The 12507-nt window shown below is 43.4% G+C and overlaps 1 protein-coding gene and 1 long non-coding RNA gene across 10 annotated transcripts in view; one reads left to right on the forward strand and one right to left on the reverse strand.

Annotated features, from left to right (window-relative positions):
- Positions 1–12507, forward strand: part of AKAP13 (A-kinase anchoring protein 13) — a 468794-nt gene that overhangs the window by 264058 nt on the left and 192229 nt on the right. The gene's annotated exons all lie outside the window — the stretch shown is intronic.
- On the reverse strand, positions 7868–8564 carry LOC133265676 (uncharacterized). Its single transcript, XR_009742065.1, has 3 exons — positions 8479–8564; positions 8247–8363; positions 7868–8091 (listed from the first exon to the last, which is right to left on the reverse strand). It is a non-coding gene; the product is annotated as an uncharacterized LOC133265676 (long non-coding RNA).

Genomic DNA, 12507 nt, shown 5'->3' on the forward strand with positions numbered 1-12507 from the left:
AAAATCCCACTCCTTCTCTGAAGCAAAATGCTAATGTAGAGGCAGCCTTATGTGATGTGTGGAAACAATTCATTTGGTCCTTCCAAATGTAGCTTTATTTGGTTTTTGTGTCTGAAAATATTTCCCAAGGATGAGATTTCTGTCTCTGGAAAAGTTCTGTCAATCCATGTGGCTAAGAGCAGGAGCTGATGGAGAGACTTATTTCAGCATCCCCCCCCCAAGGAGGAGGAGACAAGAGGAGCATTAAGTCAGAATTCACCCCACTTTAACAGTCTGAGCTTGCTTTGCTTAAAACTAAAGACAAAACACTGACTGCAGTGATTGCAATGGGAGCAGGTTCGTAGTTTTACATGTCTCCTTTCTAGGTTAAAATCATCCCCAGCTTTGTGATCTCTTTGCAAATAGAAGCTTTCTGCTCCCGAAGGGAATGCCAGAAAAATCCAGCTACAATCTGTTTGCATGCTGCTGGGTCTGTGTGGTTGGAGATGCACTTTTAGTGCATGGCTCACCCAGAATAACAGTATCCCATTCCTTTGGTGCTCTTCACCCTGGACTTTTACTCAGACATCTTCATTTGGTTGCCTCCTGTGACTTCCAGGCCTGTCCTAAGGGAGAGATAACATGCAACCCTTGGCTGCTCTTCAGGGACAGTTTTACCTTCTGTCTTTAAGGACTAGGGCAATGGGAAAGATCCAAATAGTGGAAAAGTAACCTTTGGGCAAGTAAAAGCTTGACTTTGATTTCTTGCCCATGCCAGCACTTCCAGGATTACAGCAGCTCCAGGGTCATACTGCTGGGACAATACTGGAGCCAAGGCTCTGTATAAAGAACATCATCAGGATTGCTGGAGGCTCCTTGGCAGTCTCCAATGCTCATGCCTATCAGCTGTTGCATTGCTTCATTCCTAAGAGGCTGAAGTGTTGCCCTGAGGGTAGCACGGAGCTCAAAGGAAGAGGATGCTGTCACTGAGGGAATGGGCACAGGATGATCACCAGCCCCAGGAGGGTTCCCATGGGTGGTACTGCCTCTCAGAAACGCAAAGGCTTCACTGGCCACCCCTCACTGTCTGGAAATGGTTCGATTTACCCTCCCAGGGGCTAAATCCTTGGGTAATTCCCAGTATAGGTGCACGACAGTACTACAGTGCCTGTGTTCGTGACCTGAACGCGTGTGCGTAATTAATAACCTTTTGTGTGAACAAGAAGGAAATTACTTCTCTCATCTATTTTGTCAGCCAGCTCCTTGCAGTCAAGATTGTCTTTTTGTACAGCCTTAGGTGACTGCTTCTGGGGCTATATGATACAGTAAAAATTGAAGGGTCACAGCACAAGTTATCTTGTGCAAAGAAATGGAAATATTCATGGGAGTGTTCATAATAGTATTCATAGCTGGTTTCTCAGGATCAGTTCTGAGTCAAGGATCTCTGAGAGAGATTGAGAGCGGGAGGGAGAATTAAAGCAGCAGATAGTGTCCTGATCTGGACAGGTTGTAGGAAAAGTACTGCAGGAAATGTATTCATGTGCACCATACTGCATGAAGCAAAGGTATACTAGCACCCACATATGTTTGTACACATACCCAGCACAGCACTGCACAACACCACTATGGCTCCCAGCACCATGTCTGCATTGGCCAGGAATAACTCTCTTTAGCAAGCGAACATTGGTTTGGGAATCATGCTGGTGTGGATATGCTGCTTCAGATTTCACAGGCACTGTACAGCATAGGCAAGCCCTGAGATTCAAGTCACTGAATCAGATATGGCCTTGGGTTCTTCTGGCATCAAACGTCTTCAATAGGGTTTGTTTTTCCCCAGTGTAGAATAAGAACAGTTTTGTAATCCTGGAAATTTGACTGCAGGATTGGAAAGGCTTTTCCTGCGCCTGTTGTTTGTGGTCTTACATCTCACAGTGCAACTACAACATTGCATTGATGCTGAGCTGAAGTCTGCTGTTTTGAGCAGCAAAACACAGCAATATCAGTGTGGCTTTGTTCCCAGCAGGCTCTGATTCTTGGGCCCTGCTTTCAGCACTGAAACCAAGTAAAATGTGTGAAGAGAAGGAGGGTGACGGGATCTTGGTTGGTGCTTCTGGGACATGTGTTGTGTGAAGAGCTGTGTTTGCATAAGTCTTCTTGTGGTCCTAAACTCTTGTGAGGAGAGGTGGTGAAGTTTGAGGTGCTTTCTGAATCCCCTGTTCCTAAAATGGGGACATATGGGTCTGGCCTGTATCACAAAGCAGTTTACAATAATGACCATGTATGTATTTGTTGCCTTTGGAGTCAAAGTTGGTCCCACTTTACATCCTCTGAAGGTCTTTTCATGTTCCTCCTAATTAGAGACTGCTGCCCTGTGATAAGGGTTGTATTTCTGAGGAGTGCAAGGAACGTGCATGTATACAGTGATTTACGTATGCCCTGGATTCCTTGCAAAGGAAACTTGGTGTCATCATATGAGGCAGTGGGAAAAAACACTCCTCAATGTTCTGCCCATACAACTGCTGCTGGGGCAATACTGAGCAGGATCTGAATTATTAGGTGGAGTGATCTGCTCTTTCTTTTTATCTGACTAAAAGCATCTTCACAGCTCAAAGAACTATGAAAATGAAGTGAAATAATAAGACCTCATTGCTGCATGTGTTGTTAGTGCTAGCATCTATGCTTCAGCCAGTGCAGTTTGGGCTGAAGTGGAGCACTTGTGTCTCCTTTTTGGGTGGAATGCAGATGGGAGAAGGAGATGTAAATGAAGAGGGAGAAAATGAAGTGCCATGAACAAGAGGTACCAATAGCTGCTCCTGTCCGGGTTGTCAGCTGAAAACCCAAGCTGGCTGTAAGCTACGATTATCACAATCTGCATGTATAAAATAAGTCACAATTTAACAAACATCCACATGATGTCAAGGTTAATAGTGCTGCATGCCCCACTCATCCCCTTCTCCCCACTGCAGCAACCCCAGCAAAGCATGCAAGGAAGGCTGGACCTCTGGAGGTCATCCCGTTCTGCCCTTCTGTGCTCACCCCGAAAGCATATGCATTTTATGACTGAATAGATAACAGCTTCAACCTCAAGAATGGAGGATACCATTAAAAATGTATAGAATATTTACCAAACCTTCCTCTCTGTTAAGGCAGTGGGGAGAGGATAGGACCCTTTGCTGCAGTGTTTGTGGAATATTTATGTAGCTCCTGCTAGCAGCTATATGGGACACAGGGCCTGGGAGTGGTTTACCAGGGGTCTGCTGAAAAGTTTGGAGCCAGGTCTTGTATCTGCAATTAGGGGATGGCCTGAGGCTGCCACATGCATTTATATAGAAGGAAAATACTCAGTCTTGATTAAGCAAGGTGGGAATTTGCTGTTTCTTAATCCATAAAGCCGCTATCATTCGCTATTTCCTTATCTGCACAAGGTTTGAACAAAGTTCTCATGAGCTAAGAGAACTGGGGGCAATTCAGCCAGGTCATTTCTTCACACAGGACAGAAAGTGTCATTATTAATCCAAGCACCGCATGACTCTCTCCGACACCTGCATAATATGAAATAAATCTTTGTCTTTAAATAACCTTTCTTATATTTGTAAGTTTGTCTCTCAGCTCAATAATCCTGGGTTAAAACTGTGGCACTTTGAGGTCCATATGACGTTCTAGATTTCACATACGGCCACGTCTACAGCTGGTGTAGGACACTACAGTTTTCCTGAATCCAGATGAGTGCATTTCATCAAGTTCATGTGGGCTTGCTTGTTTTCCAAGCATTTCTTCTGGTTGTCCCATACTCAACCATTAATTTTTGGGGGGGTTTGTACTCCCAGGAGTTTGAAAAACATGGAAATGCTGACATGCTGATAACCTGGTTTCTGCTAAGAAAGGAATAATAAATGTGTATTCTTTTACAAGCTGGGTTTTCTTGGAAATGTATTTAAAAATTATTGAAAACTTCTAAGTGTCACTTTAAATGTGTTTTAAACTATGAGCAACATCAAAGAGTTGGAAAATGGATAGCTCAAAAATCAGTCATTTAAAAGTATCACCTGTAGTTAAAATAACAGGCTATTATTATGTGTGGAGTCAAAGAGATTTGGGAATAAAGGCTCTGTACATGGTGGAAGAAAAATAGCTTTTTAATTCTTTTACTCTGCACTACTAGTTACTTATATTTTGGGTACTATATATTCATTCTTTATGTTCTCTGCAAAATTAGATTTGGGATTAAGCAGGAAGTTCAGAACTGACACACAATAACTAATGTGTTACAGACTTCTTCAATCTGAGTTTCTGTTGCTGTGTAAGTGTTCAGAGCATTCTCTTCCCCTCTGTCCCTTTGTGGAGCCAACCTGGCGTCAATCTCACTCATGGCAGAACTTGCCAGAGATGTGTCTGTATGTCAGAAACTTACATTGAGTGAGGCTTCAGCTACCACTAAACTTTGCTTTGGGTGTGTGCACTAGTATCTCAGCAATGCACGGCACCAGGATGATGGTTTATGTCATGCTATTTAAGGCATCTAAACTCTCCTGTTTAGCAGCTAGATGATGTAATTGTCCTGTCTGCCTTAAAAATTGATCAGACAATGAATGCGCGTGCTGGCACGTAGGCTACTTACAAATGGTTGGCCACCAATAGTGTTTGGTGTGCTTGATATTCCTAATTTACTACTTTGATTGTTTGGGGTAGACGCTGAGATCACATGGCACATACTGGTTCTTACACTGGGTAGATCTAATTCCTTAAGTCGGGTCTCTGGATTGAACAATGGCAAATGATGACTAGCTTAATAGCCTCCTTGAGGGGAGTATTCAATATTAGTCTCTACTACATTCCTGGTATAATTGCTTGCTGGAATATTCATGTAAAAGCTGCAATGCTGCAGTCAAAACAAATCCATTTTCAGGGTCTGACCTGATATTTATAGATGATTTTTGTTGCATTTCTGTCCGAACGAGTACAAGGTGACACAGTAATTCTGATGTATATATGCTATAGTACATCATCTGATAATCAACACATGTTACACATGGCATGATAAACATGAGAGCTCAATTTAGGTTGATGAATGGATAGCCCAGAATCTGTGGAATTTTTGGAGGCTCGAGAGACGTGTTATACAACATTTGGAAACATTTGACCCTCCTGGTGTTTTATGTTTCTGCGTGCCACATTCATGTGAGGAGGGATCTTTGGAATGAAGAAGGTAATGGAGAGGTGGCAATCGCATCTCTTGGAGGTTATACCTCTGGGTGCAGGCCAGCTGGATGGAGGTCAGCAAGACCAAGCCTTATCTCAGCTTGAAACATGCATTGGTTTTAAATGTCCTCCAGTTAACTTTAACTCTTTAGCTTGGAAGGCAACAAAGCAGCAAGGGCTGATAGTTCAGCTTGGAGGGTCTATCTGGAGGTAGCAAATATCCATTGCCTTTGTACTGAATTAGGACCAATTCAGACACTGAAGATAGAAAATATTCTATTACCTTTAAGAATCAAGCTTTCAAGGGAGCACTTGGTGATGATTTTCCTCTTTCTTTTGCAGTCCTGATAAGGGAAGTTTTCCATGTTTAAGAGTGGGAACTTGAGATGAGGTTATGGTATGTGTGGGAGGGAGATCATTCTTCTACCTTTGTCATGCATGGTCTGTGGAGAAGCTGTGCCCAGCTCTTATTTATGGTTCCTTCGCTGACTGAAAGCTATAAAGCAGCTGCACATTTTCAGAGAGAAAATGTTATCTTTCCATTTACCTCAGATTCGTGTAGTCAAGCAGCCTGAGCATAAAGAGGTTCCTGCTTCTGCGTGAGGCAATAGGGATCTTCCTTAGGAGGGTTATTCCCTTAGAGTGACGAACAATATGGACAATAGCTCAATCTTATCTGTAGCTCAGTAACTGTTGTGCAGTACCTGATTTTGAATAGCTGTCAAGATGCCTTCTTTCTGCAAACCTGAGAAGATATAAACCATGGGAGGAGTGTTTAAATACAATATATGTATATATATTTACATACATACAATGAAAGAGAAGAAGGGAAGGGGGAAAGAGCAAAAGAACAAGTGAATACCCAAAGCATTTCAGGATCCTTCAGGATGAAAGGTGCTACAGAAATATATTATCCCTATTACTTTTATCAATAATACAATATTGCTAGCTCACTTATTTCATTATAGTCCCATTGCAACACTGATGTTACCTGGCCTATTATAAAACAGACTGGAGGTTAGTTTTGTCTTTCGCTAGGAAACCCACTCTGAGGACTGTAGCTAATGTGCCTCAGAGTGACAGAACAAGTATGTTTTATGAAGCCAAATAAAAGTTTGCTTCATCAACTGCTGCAGTGTATAAACAACTGTCAGCCATCTTGGGGAGGAGACATCCTTTTATTTAACTGCAAATTAAAAACCATAAACCACCTTAAACACAGAGCTACTGTCACATCAAATCAATACAATAATTGTGCTCAAGCAGTTGGAAGGCACGCTATGCTCAGCATCTTGTATACTAAACATAAATCAATCCCCAGAGCAATAAGCAAGTCTTATAATATATGAGCAGATTATGGTATATTAGCACATTTTGTATTGTATGACTGCTTTTCCCCATTCGCATTGAATACAAAGGAGAAACTTTGTGATACAAAAGTTGTTAGCAATCCCTTTTGTGCTTGTGAACTGCTCTTAATAAGAAAGTCCTAGGAATAAAGCGAGAGACTCTCAGGTCACAAACCCCAGAGCCAAACTTTGCTGCCTGAGCGAGAGCTGGTTTTCAGGCTGCTGGATGTGAGGGGTTTAAATGCTTTTTATTAAATGTAGTAACAAATCAAAGTCTTACAGGCTGAAATCTCTGATCTGAATGAACGGCTATCTGCAGGCTTGAGGAAAAAGGCCTTAAAGCAAATTCCCAGACTTCTGCACTGACTTCATCAGTAACCCAAGGCTCAGTTGTGTTTTCACTTGACCGCTGCACATGTCTCATGGGCATGAAGAGAGAGATGCTCTCCCAGATACAGACCGCTTTGCAGAGCTGCTGAGGGAAGCCCTTACAGTGATACAGCGTGACCAGGGAAGCAAAGGAGCCAGATGCTTCACTGCTCACAGGGTCTTCTTAAAAAGGGAGAAAATTTCTGCTTTTCCCCTCTGGCCATTCCTTCCCCATCCAGACATCTCCCAGCTCTCTCCTCCTATGAAGCTGTAAATAAACCTTACTGGCAAGGCCAAGATAAGGCTGGAAGGCTCCTCTTGGTGCTGGGAGCCACTGGCTTTCACAGCAGTGCTGCCCTCTTACTGCTGATCCAAAGCCTGATTTCAATCCACAGCTTTATTCATGCTGCTTGTAAACACAGCTTTGCAAGTGCCAAGCATTTTCAGGTTTCAGCTGCAGGTAGCTCCTGCCTTTCTTTTTGTCCTCTGTTCTTGCTAGACGCTTGCCCTCTGACTTACTTTTAGCCCCAGTGAATACAACTGGATAACTCCAGGCTTACTGGTGCGTATTGCTGCTGCAAGGAGGGACACAGAGGTTGGAGAGCAGTGGGCAGGCTTGCTCTTTGCCCACATTTCTCACCACAGCCTTTGCTCTGAACTGCACCTTACAGTCACCAGGTTAGAGAAAGCCAAAAGAGCTGTCTCAGGAGAGCAGCTCCGCCTCACTCTCTGCCAGCCTTTGCAGCCAGGGAACTTGAAACTCATATAAAGGGTAATAAAAGGGAGATTATTGAAGTAGAGCTGGAGAAAAGCCCAAAGGAAGTTATTGTTCCATATGGAAGTCAATTCTTTTCTAGTGTTATCTGTTGCTGCCTTTCTCTTTGCATTAGTACTTTATTGCCCTGATCTGAGAAAAACAAAATACTGCACCTTGGTATTAGCAAGCTGCTGATGCTGTGTATTTCCCATCCACAAAGCTTTCAAGTAATTTACCAAGGTGGCTGCAAACTGAGAAACTGAGGCATAAAAACCTTTAAGTCCCCCTGAAAGCCAAGGCAAAGAACCCAGGTGTTCAGAGGCTCCGGTGCGTGTTGCTGCCTGCGCCATTATCACCTTGCTGGCCAAGAGAGCCTTTCGGTTTCTGTTTGAAGCTTGTGCCAGGGGTTCCAGCTTGGGGAACTGCCATGGCACTGCTCTAAAAAAAGCAAGAAATACCAACCTGATGCAAATAGAGATTTATGGGGAGGGGATAAAAATCTTAGTGAGGAACTGAGATGCCCGCAGAACAAGCCCCAGAACGATTTGGCAGCCATCCCTGGGTTCTCATCTTCAGCCTGTTACCCTACTCACGTTTCTGGGGCTGTAGAGTGATAGAGCCAGTTCATCCAGATGATACCGGAGAGGTGATAAAAAGGAGTCACCAATTAGCTCCATCTGCAAGTGCTATGTAATCGGAAGCATACAGCCCTGCGGGGAAAAATATAGCAGGAGGTCAAACACTGGCACTTTGGCAGGCTCAAGCAATAACTGTGTCAGCCCTCTCTCTCCGAGGCACTAAGCCTCCCACTGAAGTGTCATTTACCCTGTCAGCTCCTGGAGATGGGCTGAGAGAACGTGTCCTCACAGAGGTGGCCGGTGTCCTGTTTGGAAATGGCCAAGATCCCCTTTCCACTGGGATTGAATTGCAGGTGGCAGAGCCTGGGCTGGAACCTGAGCTGGGTTAGCCCCAGTTTGTAAAATTAGGCCACTCTTTGCTCTAGGCTGGGAAGGATGCCCAGGAAAGGGAGAAGGTGACACAGGACACATTTTGATCCAGGAGGGCTGGGAAGAGCCTGGCTATGTATGCTGAGTGATTCAAGCCACGTTCAGGTCAACATCTTAATCTCCTCCAAGTCAAAAAGCCAAGAAACAGCAAGAGGGGCAAATTTCAGCTGGGTTGGCTTCAATTAACATCTTCTTTATGAGTTGTGCTCCAATGGCAGATGCCATTCATTAGCGTTATTTACGCATTAGGAGAACTATAATTGGAGAGTAGCAAGTGTCCCCATCACAGCTGACCTTATTTATGGAGGAGCTAACATCTGAATGTCATATTTGCATCCATGAATTTTCTTCCCCCCAATAACCACTGTAATATGCAAATACTGAGTTGCAAAAGAATGAAAACAAACTAGACAGCTATTTTGGTTATCTCTGGGAGATTTGTGTTTGCTGTGGCTTTGGAGGCTGTGCTGAGATTAGACTCTGTCACCTACTCAGGAAGTAAGTGAGAAAGAAAGGCATTTCAGGTACAGGGGTGTGTGGATTGTGAATTGTAAATAGCTTGCAGTGCAGTCTAAAGGAAGAAGCAGGTATAAAGCATATTACAGGGCCATTTGCAACTCTTTGTTCAGGTATAACTGACACTCGCAGTCATTTCATTAAATATTCTGTTTATATGCTTTTCCATCCTGAATAAGGAGTTATCCTAGTCCCTGGAGTGAAGGAGGTTCACAAAATACCTGCATTCATGTGCTCAAAGCAAGGCATTAATGGAGCCATGTAAGTAAAAGGATATGAGGCATCAGCAGGGAGAGATTCAACGGAACAAACTGTTCCCTGTTGCAATGCTGATTCTGCCAGGAGATGATGCAAAATGAAGAAAAATAAAAGCTTTTTGCCATGTTCTGGGTAGCAGACATGGAGGGAAACGCTGCTGGTTGGGAGTTTGCTGGCTGAATAATTGCACATTGGAAAAGGTCAGCTCATGATAAGTCACAGACTTAAATCTTACATCTCAGACAGCTGTGGGAGTGCTCTGCTATGCCATGTTTTGTGGGCAGAGGGTCCTTTGCCATCACAGAAACAGGCCCATGGTCCAGCTGCTCTCCTATGGCTTAAACACGCGCTTTCCCATGCCTCTACCCCATGATCTTGGGGAATCAGGGAGATTCACTCAACACAGCTCCGATCGCCTCAGGCTCCCCATAAAACCAGTGGTGACAGATAAGTGCTTGTGGAGGGTAATTTGTATCCTAGGCAAGCTGAAGTGCCCTTTCTCTTTTCCGTGATTATCTGGACAGGTGATAAGACTCCTAATTTGGTGCCTGGGGTAGCTGCCTAACTTTCATGGTATGAGCTGCTCTCTCGGGGTTTGCAGTTACATCTCCAGGGACACATGATAATACAACAAAAACAAACAGCCCAGGATTTTCCAGGCATTCTCAACATGGTAACTTTATAAAGAGAACACAAACCAACCTGTCCCAGATGGATAAACCCTGTCTGCATTTGCCTGCTCTGTTTTCCTTGCGTGTTAGGTCAGAATCTTTTTGAGTCCTGACAGTCTGCTTTACAAGTGTGGTTTCGTTAAATCACCACCTTCTTTGCCCCTTACGTGCACCTGCAAATCAGTTTCCTTTTATTCCAGCTGATCCCACAGCTAGGTTCTTTATGAAAACACAAGCCTATTGCTTATTCCTGTTGCTTGGTAAGTTCTTCAAGTATGGAAGACCCCACTTTCAATTGCTTCTGACTTAGTGATCCTTCAAGGGAAATCCTAGTTAGACCCAGCTTTGCAGGGTAAGTGGAGAAGAGGACTGATTCTACTGCTTTTGAGAGTTAAATGTGTCTACTTGTTGCTGAATCTTAATGACAATCCTCTACGGTGATGGGTTAGCAGGCACTGCCCTCCTTTGCGGAGTACAAAGGACTCAGCTCTGCAGCACACAACAATGAGCATTTGATACAGCCAATTGCTATTCAAAATCTGTATATAAAGAGATGACACAAATTATTGTACTACAAATGTCCCAAATAATATTTTGAGGATTAGCATTGAAATGGTTGGAATGCTTTTTTCTAATGCTTTCTGAGGCTTTCTTTTTTTTCAAAGTTGTAATAAATTTGCATTAAGAAGGTTAATTGCATGAAATGCCAGAATGCAAAACATCTCAACGTTGCTACATTTCATGACTTGCTGATCTGATGCTGACTCTTTCCCTCCGTGATACTGTTTATGTGAAATTGTCAGAAGTGTGACTTCAGAGGGAAAAAAATTATCTTTGGCACCTTTAATTGTGTGGGAAGTAGGAAAACACGTTGGCTGGTGGTCTGCAGGGCCAGATTTATGTGTATGGAAGAGTGCCAGGCCCAGATTTATAGTTGTTGCTATAAGAGAAAAATCAGGCGCTGTCTAACACAGGGGTTTAATTCTCCCCCATCAAGTGATGTCAATGAGAACAGCATCTATCATGTGACAACAAAGAGTGGGGTGCTCATGTGGACTGAGTTTATCCTAAAAGGGAAGGGAAGAGCATGAGTTGAGGTGGCTTATACAATGAAAAAACCTACTGGTTTCACCATGTTAGTCACAGAGAGCTTATCTGCTTGGTTCAGAGAGGACCGAGTGGAGATGCTTTCAAAGGCCTTGCTGGCAGAGTCATCCATGGAACTGAAACCTGTCAGCATGTGATAATTTGTGTTATTCTATATTTAGAGCAGCAAGTCACAGCAGCAGTTGTTCATGTCTGGTCTTTAAACTGTCAAGGAGAAAGCAAGGCTTCCTTAGATGGGCCTGAAAGTCCTCAGACAATCTCTGCAGAATAGATTTCACTGCTTTATTTCACCCCGGTCAATAACAGTATTTATTCTGATGGTTAACACAAGGTGAGGTAAGGGTCTGTTGTAATTAACATCTTCAGCTCACAGGTCCAGACCTCTTCGTGACACATCTTTTGCTCATCGATACAGAATTACACTTCCTCACCCCAGATGGATGGTCTTGGCTGGACACAGGCTGTTTTACTGGGAGCAGCCCTACTCATGGGCATCCCTCTGGGTACGGATCCCATGGCTCATTTCTGCATGGCCAAAACCTAAATTGCAGTAATGGTCTGCATTATTTCTAATTAAACTATTTTCTTCCAAATTACTTTCTTGACTAAATCTGCCTGGGATCCTGATGTTCTGCTTGAAAGTATATTTTTCAAGCCTGATTTTGACACCAGACTAAGATAGGACTGAAAAGGCTGGAAATACTGTATTAAATAAACCCTCTCCACATCCCACATTTCTATTGATCTCGGGTCAAAGTGTAACATTTCAACACCATTGAAACATTTAGTTCAGGTGTCAGCTCTTTAAAACAATATTCTTTTTTTCTTTTAACAAAAGAAACATCCATTTTCTTTTCAAAAGCATGTTTTGAGCAACAACATGACAGCTTTCAATTCCGAGGCTGTTACAAGTGGGACACGCCGATATTATCTGGTTTGGCTTTTGCAGAATGAAATCTGATGACAATCAGGAAACTGTCATGATGAAAACAACTTTCTGCAAACCTCTCCCTGTCCCCCAGCAATCTGGCAAATATATTCTCCCATTACATCCCTCCCAACTGTGCTCCTTGCTGGGGTTTTTCTTGCCTGTCAATCAAAGTGAGTTTGAGCTCTGCAGCCTGGCTAATCCTTGGCTTCTTGGCTTGGATCAGCTCTGTTGCAGACCTTCTCTGCTATGTATACCTGTCCTCCAAATAGAGGCCTGAGACAACCAAAGCATTTTCCATGAGTCATGGAGCAGCCACCAGATAGCAGTGCTATTCCATTTGTGCGGACTGAGGTTATTGCTGTGT

This window comes from Pezoporus flaviventris, unplaced genomic scaffold, assembly GCF_033815535.1.
Source record: "Pezoporus flaviventris isolate CSIRO_AGI_PZ_B2104156 unplaced genomic scaffold, CSIRO_AGI_Pfla_v1 ptg000006l, whole genome shotgun sequence".
NCBI classification, from domain to species: Eukaryota; Metazoa; Chordata; class Aves; order Psittaciformes; family Psittacidae; genus Pezoporus; species Pezoporus flaviventris.